The sequence below is a fragment of the Haliaeetus albicilla genome, chromosome 16 (genome assembly GCF_947461875.1).
Source record: "Haliaeetus albicilla chromosome 16, bHalAlb1.1, whole genome shotgun sequence".
NCBI classification, from domain to species: domain Eukaryota; kingdom Metazoa; phylum Chordata; class Aves; order Accipitriformes; family Accipitridae; genus Haliaeetus; species Haliaeetus albicilla.
The window spans coordinates 25,853,487-25,867,142 of record NC_091498.1 but is presented as its reverse complement, the minus strand read 5'-3'; the positions used below and the strand labels follow the sequence as shown (position 1 = coordinate 25,867,142).

The 13,656-nt window shown below is 36.9% G+C and overlaps 1 long non-coding RNA gene across 1 annotated transcript in view; it reads left to right on the top strand.

Moving 5' to 3' along the window:
* LOC138689301 (uncharacterized) overlaps window positions 1-13,656 on the top strand; it is a 121,892-nt gene that overhangs the window by 44,550 nt on the left and 63,686 nt on the right. The window contains exon 3 of the long non-coding RNA XR_011328191.1: window positions 11,636-11,683. This is a non-coding gene — a long non-coding RNA (uncharacterized lncRNA). The remainder of the gene's footprint in view (window positions 1-11,635; window positions 11,684-13,656) is intronic.

The window sequence follows — 13,656 nt, the reverse complement described above, 5'->3', positions numbered from 1 at the left end:
TACCATCAGCACTTTATTTACATTCTCTGCCTAAACTGGGAAGCCTAAGTTCTGTTGATAACTGGTGTGAATTTTAAAAAAGCCTTCAGGTTGCTCCAGCAAGTTGAAGTTCAGCGCATACATAAACATAATGAGGGGAATAAAATTGTGTTGAACTTCATTTCCTGTGAATGAGTTGTGTGGTCTAGTCCTTAATCACATCCAAAAATCTGGGAATTAAATCCCACATGGCTGTAGGAATATTTCTCCCTTGATTCAAGGTGTTGGTGGATTATTTGATGAAAACACATTAAACTATGCCGCAGATACATCTGAAAGACACTCTAGGTAACCTATTTAGTTTCTTTAATAGACTGGATTTGTATCATGTATTAGTTTATGCAAATTTTGTAAGACACAAGCAAAAAATGAAGATAGTTATATGTATTTTCTAATCTTGGATGTTGCATGTGTCCCATATTGCTGAATTAAAATTAATTTAATTACCATACTCAGTCACTCTTTTTACTGAACTCTGCTCCTTCTGTGTCTGAGTGATGAAAGATAATGTAATAATTACTCTAATTTTCTTTCAGAAATTCTTAAGTCCTTAGAATTAAAAAGCAAAGGTTATTGCCTTCCAACTGATAGACACGCAACTAAAAAGTGAACATTGAGTAGTCAGTCACTGTAATCATCTTTAACTTGTCACCCTGTGAAATCAAGGGTATAAAAAATATCTATTCTATTTTAAAGGAGAATAAGAAAAATGTCGAGCTCTTTTGAAATTATCAGTTCTTTGGAGGATTTTCATTGTTAATTTAAAAAAAAAATAGACAAATAGAAACAAAATTAGGTGAATGTCCAGGTTCAAATACAAAGCTGAGCAACAAAATTTTTATTTAAAAAAAACCAACAAACCCAAACCAAACTAACTGGACTCTCTCTGAGAGACAGAGAGTGTCAAAGTCAGGTTTTCACTTTGGTGATTTGAATGCCCCGTAACACTATTAGACTTGAGAAATTTGTCTTTGAACTTATACTTTAGCTTTGGTTTGCTTGATAACCATCTTATTTTAGAGTGATCTTATGTCCATGCATTTTTTTGTGTTATGTAGTAGGCCAGATATGTGTTTTCTATGATCAACCTTTTATTCATTTCAGTGAAGTGTTATGGATTACCACAAAAATGCAACCATGCCAAAAGCAATGTTGTAACAGGTTGCATTGTTTGACTGTTTTATCTCTTCCATCTGCTGTGTTTACTGAATGCCTCTTGCGTCTCTGAAATAGAAGGTTGAAAGCAATGGAGTCTGGCCTGGTGACTCCTTGCAAAGGGATCTGGCCCATCCTTGACATCTGAAATAGGCAAGGGTCCCCTTGGCTTCCCTTGTTACTCCAGGATACCTGTGAAGCACCTGAAATCCTCCAAATCCCTAGGTACCTATGGTTATAGAGCCATTTATGGAAATAAAAATCCCTCCTCTGTCACCCATTTTCTGGGCCATAAAGCTTTTACCGTTCTGTGAAGGAGCTAATCCAACTCCCTACATTGCTTCAGGACCCTCTGAGGCTAGATTAGCTGTTGGGGAAGAAATGTTGGGTGTAAATTTCTGAAATGTCCTCAGTTATGAGTACATCAGTGTGGTAGTACTCTATGTGTTGCACCTCAGCCTTTCCTTCCTCTGTTGGCATTTCCTTCCTACCACAGACAAAATGCAGCAGCTTTTGGACAGCTGAAAACTCTCCAATCTGTAAGTAATGGTCAGCTGTGCAGGCCCATGTTCTCCTTGATCTCTTTAAAGATGCTTGATGAGTCAGGTTTTAGTAGTCTGGATGCAAGGGAGCCACTCTGTGGATCAATTTGGTTAAAAGGTATTAATAAGGAAACTTGGTAAAATAATTTCTCACCCGGATCTTTAGTAGAATTTAGAAATCTAAATGTCTTATTTATTCCTTCGGGGGAGGTGAGGAAATCACTTTTTAAACTTCTATATTTAGGTCACATGCCCATGCTCAGCTCTCTTTATTAAAATAAAATTTAAAAATCTAATCTATTAATAAATTTGTGTCTGTATATGTTTCTCTATTCTAAATAAATAAAAGCTAAATAAAATTCTAAAATGCTAAATATATAAATTCCAAATAATGTATGTCCATTCTAAAAAATTAGCAATTTTCAGAGTTCCCTGGAAATAATATTAGTTAGGATTTGTTTCTTTGTGAGTTCCAATGATTTGTATTTCCTTTTCATCCTTCAATTTCAGATTGAAAGTTATTAGGGTTAGCCACTCTTCTCTATGAACTTCATATTGTTTCCTTTCTAACATGAATCCAAGCTAGTCCCTGGGGAGTATGTGAAATTTCCTGTATTCTATTTGTGCCAGCAGAAGATGGTGACATTTTTAAAGCTTGAAGTAATAGTCTGCTTGCTGCAAGGTAGAAAGCAGCAACATAAAATTACGTAATTTGGTCTGTAACTTTGGGCCTCATTTAAAATGCACTGGAGACAAAACAGGAAGCTTTTTGTGGGGGACTCACAACAGTGGGAAAAAAAGTGTTAGGCGGAATGGGTACCTGTCCAAAACTTTGTCCTTGTGTACACATTATATTAAACAGATGGTAAGCTGACATTTTAGAGGTATATGTTTAGTGGAGAGAAAAAAAATAGGGCCAACTTGTATGACTATTTCCAGTGAATTTAGGGTACTGTTTCATTTTGATCAAAATAAGAAGGAATCTATATTATTTTCTTGGTAACAGGATGTAACCTGTTGACCTTTGGTCATATTCTGTTAAGATAAATCTCCACTGTTTCAAGAATCCACAGATTCCATGGGGAAAGTTCTCTCCCATGACTATTTTATCAAGGCAGCTGAGCTTCTGTTCATTCCACTGGTAAAACGATCAGGCAATACCTATTGAAACAGGATGCTAACCAAGTAAGGATCTTGAAGACCATCTTAATTTTTTTGCACATTAAAATTACTATTGATTCTGAGTCACAGTGATGTGACTCATCCTGAAAGTTAGATGTGTCCCCAAGATGTTGCATCAGAGGCTCATACTGAAATTAGCAATAGGGTTTCTTGGTTTTCGGGGGGGGTGGGGGGGGTGGGGTGTGATAAGAGTCGTGTTGGTTTTGCTTTTTTCCTTTTCTTTGTTAATAAAGGGGGAGGGAAGAAGTGAGAGACCAATATTTACAAGAGAGTATTTTTTTTCTTCAGCTATTTAAATACTTAAGTTGGCACTTCAGCTGATAAACTAGATGTTCTCTGGTGTGATACTATGGTTACTAATGCTCACTATGCTCACTTCCTTTTTTTTTTTTTTTTTTTTTTTTTTTGAGCAAATATCTTACTTATTTACAGTATCTGAGAACTATGCATATGGTTTAGAACTCTAAGCGTGTTATACACACTCCAAAGACTTGGGAGATTCCTGCTGGGAATAGTTATGAATAGTTCTCTGAAAAATTAGCCCAATATTCATAGAATCATAGAATCGGTTAGCTTGGGAAAGACCTTTAAGATCATCAAGTCCAATTGTTGACCTAGCACTGCCCAGTCCACCACTAAACCATGTCCCTAAGCACCACATCCACATGTCTTTTAAATATCTCCAGGCATGGTGACTCAACCGCTTCCCTGGGCAGCCTGTTCCAATACGTGACAATGCTTTTGGTGAAGAAATTTTTCCTGATATCCTAGAATCTAAACCTCCCCTGGTGCAACTTGAGGCTGTTTCGTCTCGTCCTATCACTTGTTACTTGATAGAAGAGACTGACCCCCTCCTCGCTACAATGTCCTTTCAGGTAGTTGTAGAGAGCGATAAGGTCTCCTCTCAGCCTCCTTTTCTCCAGGCTAAACAGCCCCAGTTCCCTCAGCCGTTCCTCATAAGGCTTGTGCTCCAATCCCTTCACCAGCTTCATTGCCCTTCCCTGGACATGCTCCAGCACCTCAATGTCTGTCTTGTAGTGAGGGGACAAAACTAAATGCAGTACTTGAGGTGCGGCCTCACCAGTGCTGGGTGAAGGGACTCGATCCCTGCCCTAGTCCTGCTGGCCACACTATTTCTGATCCAAGCCAGGATGCTGTTGGCCTTCTTGGCCACCTGGGCACACTGCAGTCTCATATGTCAACCAACACCCCCAGGGTCCTTTTCCACCAGGCAGCTTTCCAGCCACTCTTCCCCAAGCCTGTAGCATTGCATGGGGTTGTTGTGACCCAAGTGCATCACTGCTCAAAAAGGAAATAGAATGTAGGGCATTACTAGCAGAGGAATTTAAAGCAAATCAGGAAACTAATTTGTGCTTCTGGATAGATCTATTTGTAAAGTTGTGTAATTCTGTAAATTTAAATTTTGGATTCTTTGTGCAATTTTGCTTGATTAATTTAAAAAAAGAGGATCTAGTGGAACTAGAAAGTCCTTGATTGATCAAAAGCACGGAATATCTTTCATATGGGTTATAATATGATTTATAATAAATTACAATTTTGCAGCTTGGAGAAGAGATAAGAGGAAGAAGAGAAGATAGAGGGATATGCAAATATACAAACTGATATACCAAATAAAAATTTTAGCTTTTAAATAAATTTATAGCTAATGGAAGAAATTATTTTTTTGCATAATTTATGCTTGTAGAACCCATTACCACAGGATGTTGTGGGGACTAAGAATGTAAAGGGATTAGGCAAATTTATGGACTATGTTTCCTGAATTACCTACTAACCTGATGGTCCAGATACAACTTCCAGGTTCCTTAAGTCTCTAAGATTCTTAAAGCATAACACAGAGGCAATTATTGTACGCACACTGTGATCTTCAATTCCTTCAGGAAAGTATATTGGACTAGGCAGGCCTAGACTTAGTAAATTTGTTCATATATATTCTGACAAGATGATGATATAATATTCCAAGTATTTCAGATTTATAGTATCTGGCAATTGTTAATATACTTCAGAGACTTCTATGCCTGGTTTGAGAAGACTGGAAATGGATGCAGAAAAAAGATACTGTGGGACATATCTATTTTAGTATTATTTTATAACATAGTTAATGTTTCTTTACAATGTTTTTCCCTTCCACTTTCCAAGAACTTAAAAAAAAAAAAAAAAAAAAGTGTTACTTTGTATTTCTGAATGTTTGCAATTATTTAGGTACAATACTACATCAGTGCAAAGTGAATAACCGTCAGCTTCTCTATTTTCATTCACACTATTCAGGTTTATTTTATTAGAGACATCTATGATCTGTTGATACCACTTGAATGTTTCATTTCTTAAGGGAAACATAGTTTTAGAGCAAGAAGCCTCTAGAGCCTGCAAGCAGGAGGCGGAAGTGAGTGGGCTGATATTGAGAAAAGCACTGTTGATTGACATGATATATTGGTTTAGAGTATATTAACTTATCTCACACTTTAAAGAGTCAAAATTAACTCAGGAACGTGTTTAGAATCCTAACACCTCAACAGATGGAAAGCTCCCTTCCTTCCTCCTCCCCCAAAATCACCTGGCAAAGAGCGAGCCAAGGCTAAAGAGCTGTTTTAGAGAATTTTAGTTCGTTCTGCAAATTATTTTTTTTACACTTCTCAGAATGGTTTGCAGCTTTCCACAAACCAGAATGCATCTTAATAGCTTTTCTTGTTTCCTCATCAAAAAAAAAAATCAGGAGTAGAGTTTATTTTAATTACAGTGCGTACAGTATGTCACGGTCTAGTGCGTCAAGCATTGCTATTTTATGTCTGTGCTTAATTCCAACTTTAGACGGACATACATCATAACTGTAAACACCTGCCTAGCTTCATTAAGGATAGTAAAAATATCCCATTGTGGGAGGATCATAAGCTGTGTTTTAGGCAGTTTGTGTGTGATCTCTGACAAGAACATACCGTGCTACATCTTTCTCGCTGTCTGTAGTCTCCTTCAGATGAGAAATATGCAATTCTGTCTCTGTCCTTGGCCCCAACGTGCACACACACATGCACGCACGCAGAGTATTCCAGCAGCACATATAGTAATTAAAAATAATTTTGCAATAGTCAGACTTTTTATGGAAAAATGAAACTAAATTTAAAACACCACAAGATTAGTTTAAGGCCTTAATATGTACGGATAGCTTAGAGGTCATTTATAATCATTGTATTGCTGCCATATATTTAAGAAACATTAATTAAAAAAAAAAAAAAAAAAGCTAGGGCAGTCCTGCTTTCATTTTAAAAAAAAAAAGAGAGAGAGAAAAAAGATGAGGTTGGTGCTTAAAAAAAGGATGGAAGTTTCTGCATAGAGATCCAAACATCAGTAACTTGCAAACAGTCTTTTCATCTGTCAAACCAACTACCACATCAAATTCATAAATAGCAGTGTGTAAAAAGGAAACTAGGAAAACCAAATTCCACTTTAAGGCATCATAGAAATAGGATTTTTTTCAATTAAAGCTGAGCACTACTAGTGATATTATTAAAACTCTTTACATGCTTTGTTTTTTTTTATTTTTGTATTATTTTCCAGAACGCTCCCCATCTATTGCAACCATTTACAAACAGATAAACTCAGGCAAAAATAGATCAAGGGCTCCTGACTCCTTTTGGTTTCAAGAGAACATGAGCACACTTCATATACTGTAATGCAGGGACTTATGTACTAGTATGGCTTTCTTCTGGCCCACACTTTTCTCTCCTTAAAGCTGAAAGAAATGTGCGTTACTTGATGTTATTGTCATTAGAGTCAGTCCAACAGGAAACAACTGTCTACAATAGAATAATCCCATCACTCCTGGCTCTTTAGTTACCATACTATTGAAGTACTCAAGTTTAAAAATATGGATGGAAATTGAGAAACACAAAATCCATAATTTGTATCTTTCTGTGTTTTTCAGTCATATGCAGTAGTGATGGGCATAACTCCAGCCTGTCCTGAAGCTCCTATTTAAAGTTTCTTGTCAGCTTTTGTGTGATCTTGGTCACGTAGGCCTTTGTTTCTAGCCCCTATCTCCTTCTACTCAGGACACCGTTCCTGCTGCTAGAAAAGTCATAGCCCCTACTGATTTCTACAGAACAACACTGAACATTCGAAACAGAATGACGTGGATGCTTGTAAGAGGTGTATTGGCATAGCAGATGTGATAATTGGGTTACGCAGACTCTCAGCATCTCTGTCTTCCACTTGCTCCTTTCTAGATGGGCATTAATATCTTTCTGAAGGCTCATCCATATAGCGATCATTTCCCCACAAAACAGGAAGTATAGTGGTGGATATTTTCATTTCCCAAATTACATGGCAGTTGTAATCGAAATGCTAAATAGCTTTGAAAATTGGTCAATGTCTTGCATTTACTGTGAACAATATGGAAAATAATTTCAAAGACAGTAATCTCTTTTTTTTAATCTGCAGTATTACTGTACTATTATGCAGCTCTTGGAATTTTGCAGTTGGTTATGTTAACTCCAGCGTCACATATAATCTTTTTTGTCGAGAGATTTCTTGGTACATGGCCAATTAAAAGATAGCTTTGGGTAGGATGTGGGGGTTTTTTGTTGTTATTTTGCTTTTAAGTCTTTGTGTGTGTGTGTGCATGTGTGTATATAAGTTTTATATAAAAGTTTATATAAAGAGATATTCATATATAATGAAACCAAACTAAAAAAAACGCACCTGAAATATAACACTGGCAGATGGACCCTAAGAAAGTAGGTGACGCATGACATGCCCTATTCCAGCAATGTATAGGTTGGGTAACCTCTTCTGCTCCCATAACACGTACAATGTTTCCTATCCAGAAAGCTGACACCTGTCCTTCTGACCTATACATTATTGATACATTCAAACACTGTAGTGAAGGTAGATTTCTTGCAGATATTTCAGGTGTTCTGGAACAGGTGAAGCGTTCCAATATCTTTCCACAAAAACAACTTCTAAGCTATCCGCTTTTCTCCAGAATTATCACTTGAATGCTAGTAGCTATCATCTCTGATTGCAATAACACCTACAGCTAAACTGAAGGTGCTGTCAAATCTTTGCTGCATTTATTTACAAATGAACCAGCACAGAGTGGTACACACCCCCCCCCCCCAAAAAAAAAAAAAATTGAGACATTTAACAAAGGAACATGCACCCCTACTTTCACTGGAAAAAAGGGAAGGATTAATTGAAATCTGCGACTTGATTATCCTGCCACTTACATTTGCTTTTCATAAATAAATTCCATGAGAAAAGACAAAGGAGCTATTCTCATGCATCTCAAGGGAATGAGTACACACAATTTAGAGAATTCATTGGTAACTGAATCTGCTAGTAGTGACTGCTCTAGTTTGTCTATGACGAGGTTATACATTTGTATCTTTAGAGATATGATACTCGGATATTAGTTTCATAGATCAAATATGAGACTTCATTGTTTTTAAATAATGGTAATTCCTCAGGAGTGTAAAACATGGTAGGCCCCCTATGTCTCAAAAAATGTAAAAGAAAATCAGGTCTGAGTGAAAGACTTTTCAAATGGTCTAGCGGCCCATTTGACGTAGACAGCAGTAATACTAGAGGATTTGACTTAGCTGTTTTTTCAGAGAATGATAGATAGGTATGGTTCAATAGGGAATTATGTCGAGTGAATTTACACTAAGAAAAATCCTTGTACTTTGCAAAAGAACCTGAAGACTTTCTGAGACCTTTTCAGGTCTATCTGTAAATAACCAAAGGCTTTTTTTTTTTTCTTTTTCTTTGCTTTTTTTTTTTTTTGGCCATTGTGTCAAAAGATGCCCAGAGGCTGATACATAGTAGTAATTTTCAGTATATGCTTAATATTAAATTATTTTGATAGATCTATGTCGTTGGGTTGTTTTTTAAAACAAGGTAGCTTTCAAGGAGAGGGAATGATTTTCTTACTTTTTCTTACTCTGTTTTACTTTTTTTCTAGTACTGCTTTGTTCTCTAGGTCCTAAATACAGCTGATGTAGTCTTCTAGGGTCTAAGACCCCTCAGCTCTTGTTGAAGCTAATAAGAGGTGAGAACACTCACATTTTTATAGGACCTGACTTTTGCTCATTTTAACATTCTTTGCTCAGCCCCCATTCCCCTTATAATGTGAGTCATACTCTTAAGAGTATTCTTATAACACCTTTGATTCCCACCTCAACCCCCCTTTCCAGGCTGTCAGTTAAAAACTGGAAGATAAATTAACTTTGTCTTCAGCATCCAGTCAGTAAATCTATAAAGTCAAAGAAATATAAAGGCAGCTCTAGGGAGATATACTGTTTTCTAGGTATCTAATCCTAATTTTTCCTTGGGGGCTAAAAACAGTGAAGTCCTATCAAAATGTGTTTCCTTTTTTGCCTTTATACACTGTTAAATGCCTTCTGGGGGCAGAAGGAATCAAGACGACCTGAGAAATGGAGGTGGCTGTCATGTTTGATTTAGCTTGTGATTAGTGGCTTAGTGGACATGGGGAGTTACAGCAGTAAGGAACATGATTTCAAGCCACAGAGCAGCCAGTTCTCAAAAGCTAGATTTTTTTTTTTTTAAAGCAGATATCTCTAAAAGGCAAAAGAAAGATGGGGTGATAATACGTTAAACATGCTTCAAACCCACCTTATTCTTTCTGCCTCGTATTTAAGTTTTCTTTTACTTCAAAATATAGTTTCAGAGTAAGAACAGCATATGCAAAATAGATATTTTTTTATTTCACCTGAATATATATAACTATGGAATGTTATTCACCATGTTCTTCATTCTTGATGCCTTTTGGGGGAAAAAAAAGGTTTTGTTGTCCTAAACTCCTTTTTTCTTTCCGTCTAATGCTATGCAGCCTCCATATAAAATTAGCCATCTGTTTTGTTTATGTCTTCATTTAATTCCTCATTAGTCTAATTAAAATTGCCAAATAAACCTATGGTATTACAAAGGTTTTTCATGGATTGATACTTTGAGACAAATTAAACTAGGCATGGATCTACTTCCTTTTGTCTATGGACAAAAGGAATGCCCTGAGCCAAATACTGCCTCTGAAGCAGGCTGTGATCTCCAAGGTGGTTGGTAGAGATGTTAGAGAGTGGAGGCTCTACCTTCGCTCTGGTGAGTGTTCTTGCGAGCATTTAGAAAAAAGTTTGATAACAAATGATGGTTCTTTGTCTCTTACTGCTGAGTGAGATATTCTTTAAGCAGCATGTTATGCTTTAGGCTGTCTGTTGATAGCCTCCTCTTGTAAAATTCTGTTTTGTGGGGTGGGGGTTTTTTTGGTTTGGAATGTGTTTTGTTTGTTGGGGGCAGGGAGGGGGGAGTGTTGTTTGTCTGATTTGGTTTGGTTTGGTTTGGTTTTGTCCAGAACAGGTTTAGCATCATAGGTTATCTTGAAAGTCACATAGGGGTTCTAAGTTAGTTTCTCTTATTTCTTATATCAGAAACCTGAAACAGAAAAGGTATCACTTTCCTTTTTTCCCCTTTTTTCCCTTCCCCTTTCCCTCCCCTTTTCCCCTTTTTTGCACCTCTCCCCCCTTTTATTTTTCTTTACAGCAGGATAAGAAATTACTGTTTTCTTACTTCGTAGTTACTTAAAGTGTTGCAGGATCAAACTTCTGTTGCTGCATGAATCATAATTAAATTGAAGCTCTTTCTGGGTTTTATGATGCCTCACCTACAAAGGAAGTGACAGTACCACAAAGGCACAAGCTGGAATTAAACTCTTATTAATGGAAGACAAAACTAATGTCAGGCACGGAATCCAGAAAATAGGCACCAAACTTGTAGACTGGTAATCATGGCCTGTGGCAATAATATATTGTGTTGTACAAACACGTAGTCCAGAGACCAACTAGAGACCAACTAGTGCCTGCAAAGAAAGCTGGTGGAAGTATGAATGCTAATAGACTCTTTTTATATTTTATATTAGGTTTTATTGAAATACAAGTTTTATACTTTATAAGTTATGTTTAATAGTGCTTTAGTCTAGTTTAGGACAAAATAAAGCTATCAAATACAGAAGAATAAAGAAGTAATTATAGAAGAGAACCTAAAGAAGCAGTTAACTTTTCAACTCTGAGGCAGAATTTACAAGAGGGTAGAGAGTTAGCCTCATTCCGTTACCTTTAAGGTAACAAAATTAGAGGAAAAGCTGTGTGCCATATTTGTGTTAATAGAGATTTATGTAAGTGATCAGAAGATGAAAGACAGGCTCCTCACAAAGACGGCATGCAACTGCAGTTAACCTCATGTTCATGTGAGGTTCATGCTCACTGATGCAAGAGGATTTTTGTTTCTTTCTGATTTAATAGCTAGACCTTGAATAAGAGTTATTCCTTGTACGCTGGCTACCTGTAAATCCTGAGATGTTAAGCAGAACTAATAAAATGTCAGCATTAAGATTCCTTTCTTAAGGCTATTAAAGTTATACAGCAAGTACATTGTTTTTGTATTGAATTATTTTACTTCTTGTATTACATGGTTTAGTATTTTAACACCAGTCCTTTGAGACGATTGATTTCTCTAAAGCAAATGCCTTTAATTTTTGTTTTCCAGTTCATATACAGAAGCCAGCAATATAGAAATCCACTGTAAGAATGTCATATAGCTTCTATTTTCTCTTTTTAGATTATGGTAAATTTTGCTTATCAAATGGTAGACACTTTTTTTTATTGTTTTGTTAAAGTGTTCTCTCTTATTTTTAGAGTCTGAAAGCAAGCATTTAAGGTATGAGGACAACCTTGAGCAAAGAGGTAAGAACAAGTTTATTCATATTTAATAATACTTTTTGTTACTAATAATGTTTGACATTTTAAAAATCCATTACAAATACTTTATGTATGTGAAATAATCTTGCCAAAATGGAACACTGTAATCGTAAGTGGATTTTTCGGTGCCAAGAGGGAACCTAAAGTGGAGGGGAAAAATTTCTGTAGACTTTATTCAGAGGCTGAAGAAAAACAGTTTCAAACTATTATTGCACTTAAAATAAGAGGATAATTCTGTTGTCCTGCCCACTCTTAGGTAGTATGCTGTCTTTGGCAAAGGAAAACAATGAATTTACTCTTCACTTATGCTAATGTAACTGAGAAATTCTTCCGCGAAGTGTCCCTTGCTTTGAGAAATAATTTACATTAGTCGTAAGAGTTAGAAACGTTTTGCCAGTCATTTGGTGTTGAAAGTGATTTATCTTGGATTTTGGTTACAGTAAAATGCATTTAAGCCCTGAGGGTTAAACTGCATCTTTTAAGAGAAATTACATTAAGAGAAAATAGGAAATGAATTGAAGATTGTCTCTGAATTCTGTCCTGTGGCTTTGGAACTGAAGTCCTACCTTTTTCCATGTGAGTTGGCTTGCTGCGCTGCAATGAAAGCAGGATGAGGAGTGTAGCTTTGGCTGATCCTTGACTGGCTTAGCTAGCTTGGATGTGGTGGTCCCAGGGGCTATCTGAACTCTCGGCAGCAGGCAACCATTGCTGCCCTGTGGTGCATGCACCTGTACTGCTCCCCAGGGGATACAACGGATACCAAGGTCTCACTTTTAATGGGATTGGGAAACTTCAGTGTACACAACATATGCAGCCAGTAGCAGGTCATTCAGCAAGACAGAACTATGATGCACAGGATAAAAGGTCAACAAACTGTGATGGTTTTTTAACAGGGTAGCCCCTTCTAGACAGCAAAGAAAAAGACTATATGCTAAGAACAATTAAATGTTTCTTAGTTCTCTCTCTAGTGGGGTTAGATTAGATTTGGGGAATGTTTTGATTTGCAAAGGGAGGTAAATCTGTCCTATAGTGGTTACTCTGGAGTAATCAAAATCCAGTGTGTGATAGTCACCCACTCCCAAGGTAGTCAAATGGAGTTCAATTTTTAGAGAAATTTTACAAATCAATTTATGTTATTTTTTAAAATGCTGGATATAAGCAAACTTTCTTATAGTGAATCGTGTGGTCTAAACTGATTGTTTTGGCAGAAGTGAGGAGGCAGAACTGTTTCCAGGGATCAAATTGAGATTGTGAGGATAGGAGAGCTGAAAATTCACAAACCAGTTAGCTTTTGAAGCCGTGTATTGTGGAATTGTCTTCCATGTGCAAGTCATCATATAAAGCCTAATTGTCCAATTATCTCAGTATATTTCTGACTTGCATGTGACTTCTGGTTTGTGTGTTGGGCCTTAAATTTCTCAAAGCTTCAGCCATCTGGTCAATGAAGGAGTTTATAGATGGCTATAAAAGGGGATTAAGTACTTAAATTAAGTGTCTAAACAGACCAGGTTCTTGAAAACTCTGTGCAGTTGCTGCTAACTTACTAGGCAAATACCTTCTAGAGAGGCCTGAGTTCTTTTCCCTCAACTCCAAACCCTGTTAATGCTGTGGCTGCATATGCATATGGCTTCCCATGTACCTCAACATCTGAGCCTGGGTGTGATTCCCAGACTAATAATTCTTCCACCTATTTCCGTCTCAGTCCTCAGTCCGGAAGTGGTGATGGCCCACCTCTGCTGGGCTGTTTAGTACAGTCACCTGGCACATGAGGATCAAGGGGTTAAAGCTTGATTTCATAATACTAAGCAGAGGGCATTATAGACAGCACTTTTTTTTTCTCACTTACATGTACTTTGATTACTATTTACAACAGATGAGAACTTTGGTTTTTAATGAAGTGAATGACATTTATTAACTACCCCATGACTAGTTCAAAATAAATCAGCAAAGTCTGAACA